Genomic DNA, 5,576 nt, shown 5'->3' with positions numbered 1-5,576 from the left:
GCATACAAATGTATTGTTGTGTTTTTTTTTTGTGGCCATACTTAGACTAATCAAATGTTTTTTTTTTTGAGAACAGCTGGCAGCGCTCTAACTAAATTTAATACTTAAACAAATAGCAAGCAACATACTCAAACTAACTAAATTAAGTAACCAAAAGCATAACAAATGCTAAATTTGTTGGCCTAAACTCCAAGAGTTTTTTTGTGTTTTTTGTTTTTGTTTATAAACAAAGCGCTAAGACAACAACATATAATATGTGAAAAAATTAAACTAAAGTGTAGCAAAGTTTAAGCCAAATCAAAAATAAAATAACTGCAAGTTATTTTGCAATTTACAAGCCACACACACATAAATCAAAAAAAAAAAGTGAAATCGAACTTAAGCCGTACACAACATTAATTTAAAATATATAAAACTCTATTAAGTGTTTAAGCTTTCAGAATTGCTGCAGATCTCTGTAAATCTCTGTGCACACAGCTTGCCTATATACGATTTGCAACTGAACGATTCATAGCGAGCAAGAGACGCGCTTTAGACTTAGTAAAATTTTCAAAACGCAGAATATTCAAACCCAAAAGTAACTCGAAATGCAAATGCAGCCAAAGCAACAAAACACAAATTATTGTATGCAAAACCAACTAAATATAAATAAATGACTTAAAAATTAAACAAAATCACCCGCTCTATTTATTTTGGTCTAAGTTCCAAAGCCAAGTTGGCTGCTAATCAACTTGGGCCCCAAGAACAATTTAGACCTAGAGAAAAACAAAAAACTTTAGCAACAATTTTGTGTTTAGTAAATTTTAATTAAATTCAAATTTCTGCTGTCTTGAGCACGTTTCCTAATCAACGGTTCTAAATGCAATGCGGAATTTTAATTAGGCTAACACACACACACACACACACATATACGTGCATGTGTGTGCGTCGTGGTGTGGCAAGTGCTAGTTGCAAGACGAGCTCATTGTGTTGCCAACTCGCGCATGAATTTCTATGTGTCTGCCTCTATCTCTAATATAGATATGCATGCGTGTGTGTGTGTGTTTGTGTGTGTGTGTGTGTGAGTGAAGTAGTTGCAGCTGCTAAGGCAAAGTTGATTTGTGACTTTTTCTAGGGCTTACGTTTTTTTTTTTTAGACAGAACTTTGCAGCTTTAACTAGATAATATTTATTTTTTTATATATTCATTTTGTGTTTTAAAGCAGACAGCACTTAAAAATTTAAAGCTTAAATTTAAAAATTGCACTTAAGCTAATTTAATTAAAAGACTTTAATTTATATATATTTTATTTTTATATAAAATTTATATATTATTTATTATTTGTATTGTGTGCCTTTTTTTTTTTACTTTTTTTTCAAGTGAATAAAACTCAAAAAAATATGAATGAATTTTGAATGTTTGAATAATTAAAAATTATTAAAGTTGTATTTCTTTTTTTTTTATAACTTTTTTTTTGATTTTTTTTTATGTGTTAACAATTGTGCAAAATAAATTTAAAGCAAAATAAAAATTGCAAGCTAAAATTTATTTAAAGTATAAAATTTGATTGTGCTATTTTTTTTATTAATTTTTTTGTTTTTTATGTGTAAAAGTGAATTAATGTAAAGTAATAATTTACTTTATTTTTATCAATTAATAAAATGCAATTTATTTTAATGTGAAGAAAATTAATTGTTTTTATTTTCGATTTATTAAATTTAATTTTTAAATTATTATCATAATTAAATTTATTAAACTCACTTAAGCTGTTTATTTTTTTTGTAAACAGTTAATAATTTTAAAGTAAACATTGTTTTATTTAAAGAAAATACAATTTTTCTAATGCGTAGAGAATTATTTGTTTTTTATTAAACGCTTAATTTTTCTTGTTGTTTTTTTAAGTGAAGTGAAATAAATTGCAACTTTTTCAGTAATTATTTTGTTTATTTTTGTGAAGAAATTAAATGAAAATGCAGCTGAATTTTATTTGAGTTTTGTTAGTGAAAGTTCGAGTTTGTTTTTTGTATAGCAAATGCAGCGAAATTTGTGTAAATAATTCAACTAAAGCAACTGAGAGCATATTCGAGTCTGCAGTCTGTGTAATTAGCACCACTGTGTGTGTGTGTGTGTGTGTGTGTGTAAATAGACGCGTTAGCCACAAACTGAAATTGGCCCAAAGTGTTTGGCAATAAACTGAAGCCATAAGTAGCCAACTGACTGCGCTAATTAAAACAAACTACAACTACACAGATGCGGCTAAATAATAAAATAAATATATAACAACTGAGCGATCTGGAATGGAAACTTAATCAAGGTATTTATGCGTTTTTTTAATTTTTCTTTTAAGCTTGTTGCTTGCGCCTTGAGCTATGCAATGATTAATTGTCAATTCATATTGCTGCGTCGCTTGAAATGTTGAGGAGGCTACAAAACTGAGGCCACTTAAGCAGCGCCCATCAACAATAACAATAACAATTGTTATTTGGCTGCCAAGCATGAAACTGAAACGCCAAACTTACGATTTATGGCCATCAATTTGTATGTGTGTGTGTGAAAATAAAATATGAAAAAGTCAAAGCCAAACTCGAGAGCCATTAAATCAATGAAGCGCACAAAAGAGTTCGCACCAGCTCACTCACACATCCATATATAATATATATATATATATATATAACTGTAGCTATAGTATTTGCAACTGAACACAAGTGATTGTTGAAAATATTTGTGATTTAAGCGCGAGGCCTATTAGAGTTGAATGCTGTTGCCAACTAAATTATATATATATATCTGCTGGCTGCACCTGCAACACACACACACATATATACACATTTTTATGCATGTTGACAGCTAGATATAAATTTTTTTTGCTGCAGCAGCGACAAAAGTTGCAAACAAACTAAACGAAAAAAAAAGTAAAAAAGTCAATTGGGTTTCAGTTTCGCGAGTTCAAAGTGCAGCGTGGCCAGGGTTGCTGCACTAAGACCCCTGGACAGACAGACAGACAGACAGACGGACGTACAATAAATGGCCACATGACAAAACATACGCTGCGTGTAAACATTTTTGTCATAAATTTTCGCTTACAAAAAAATGATTTTTGTGTTTTTGCCTGCATTTCGATTTGTGTTTGTGTCTGTGTCCTGTTTGTTGCAAAGTGCGCAATTGGTAATTGAAATTTGCTTAAAATGTGGGCTTTGCCTGCAATTTACTCAAAGCAAACAATTTTAGTTGAGGGGGTGGGTGGGGAGGGTCACTTATTTGTTAACAACGCAATGCGGCAGTTAAATTTCAAATTTGCCTAAATTGTTTGCCTAGCGCTTGCAGCCAAAATAAAACTAACTAGTTATTTATAAATAAAGTAACTGCTTTACTTGTTAAAAGTAACTGCTTAGTTATTTCAACAGAAATTTCCTTACAAAAATTCATAATTCGTATTTTGAGTTGCGCGTATTTTGGCTTACAGTTTGTTTTATTTTTGTACATTAGCATGTGCTTAAAATAATTTAGTTTAATAATGAAAATAAATTAGTTGCAAAGTTACAAACATTTTCTAATCTGATGTAAGTTCTAAAGTTTCTAAATATTTTTATTTATATAAATATTTTTTTCGAGCCCTAGCAGTTTTTTGCTTTATATAAATTAGATACTAAATTAATATAAAATGACAATATTTAAATTTATAATAATTTTTATTTATTTTTGAGTTTTTCTAAATATTTTGAAAATTTGCTACTTTTTGAGCTTTAGCAGTTTTTGTTTTATATAAATTAGATACTAATTTTATATAAAAAATTGATAATAATTGAAATTTAGAATAATTTTTATTTTTTTAAATTTTATTTTAATTAAATATCAGCTTTTTATATTTTTGTTTAATTATTTAGAGAAGTTTGCTAGCTATAAATCGAACTTACTTTAGTTTTATATTAAGTAATATTATTAGTCGCTATTTAAATTAATATTTAGCTGCTGAATTATTAATATAATTGCATTTTATTGGTAAATTTGCATTAAAAATTGAAAACATTTCGCTTGGTCTTAACTGCTCTTTGCTACTTTTTGTTGCAAATTTCAAAAATGTGTTAGCTATAACAACAATAAATATGCCAACTGCTGTGCTTATTTGTTATTACTTTATTGTTATAAATTATAAATAAATTTTCATGTGCTTTTTGTTTGAAAAATTGCACTTTAGTTGGCCAATGCTTTTAGTCTTTGCTTAGCCATTTCACGCTGATTGTGTTGCACGTAAAGCGTAAAGCCGACAGGTGTTGCAACAACAGCAACAGCAGCAACAACAGCAGCAGCCGTGGCAACAACAAAGAGCAACAAGCGTAGTTAGTTGCCACAAGTAAAGTGTGGCAAGTGAACTAATGCGCCACAATGACGATCAATCAAGTGCGACAATTCGTCAGGCGGTCAGTCAACCGGCTAGCTAGCCAGTCAGTCAATCAATCAATCAATCAAACAATATATTGAACGTACCCAAGCGCATGTTGTATATAAACTTTATATATATCTATATATCTATATATATGTAGTTAAAGTGTGAGCGAGCGAGATAGAGACAATCAATAACATTTGCTGGGCTGTGTGATTTGTCTGCTGCGTAGGGCGTTGCATTTGTAGGCGTGGCTGCGTTTTTCACTTTTCGTTGCATACTTTGCAGCGCGCTCAAAGTGCCTGCGGCCAACGAGACTTTGGCACTAAGTTCAGCGCTCTCACACACTCTGCGTCTGTGTGTGTGTGTGTGTGTGTAGCTCAAAGTATTAAAAAACTTTTCAAATTTTCATTTTCGTTGGCTTGGGCGCTTAACAAACGAAAAGTGCAGGTTAGCTGCTTTATTGTGTTAAGAAATTCTTTTTATCAAAAAAAAAAAAAAAATAAAACACACGCACATTCTTCTCTATTGGCAGCTGTTTTATATTACATTTATATGTATTTTTATTTTGCTGAGCACTGTAATTGATTTATGTGCGCGCGAACGTGCGTGGCACGGCTGCTTTTGCTGTTAATGCCCCCTTGCCCCCTTGCCCCAGGACTCTAAGCAGCTCCTATCAGCTCAGAGCTCTCTCTCTCTTTGTTCTAAGCCTCAAAATCGAATTGTAGACTTTGCTCAACAAGTTCACGCACACACACTAAATAACAATCGAGCAATTGTCACGAGTTTGCAAATAAATTAAGCTACAGTAAGCATTCGGCATAAGCAACTAGATTCGTATCCATATCTTAATTTATTCATTCCGAAATTTGCATAACTTAAATTAAATGTAATTCATACAAATATATAAATAAATATAAATAATAATAAATAAATGCATAAGTTTACTAATAAATAAATGCAATAAGTTTACTAATAAATAAATGCAATAAGTCTAATAATAAATAAATAATAATTATAAATGATATGATATTAATCTAAAATTTAATAAATTGAATGATTTAGCCCGCAAACAAATTAAGCAACAGATAACGTTTTCCAAATAATGATTTATAACGTTTTTGATATTTTTAAAATATTTTTTTATTTATATTTCTAATTTATATTTTTTGTATATTTTTGTGTTTAGGTTATATATAAATTTAATTTTATATTT

This window comes from Drosophila busckii, chromosome X (assembly GCF_011750605.1).
Source record: "Drosophila busckii strain San Diego stock center, stock number 13000-0081.31 chromosome X, ASM1175060v1, whole genome shotgun sequence".
In the NCBI taxonomy this organism is placed as follows: domain Eukaryota; kingdom Metazoa; phylum Arthropoda; class Insecta; order Diptera; family Drosophilidae; genus Drosophila; species Drosophila busckii.
Note: the sequence above shows the minus strand (reverse complement) of the source record.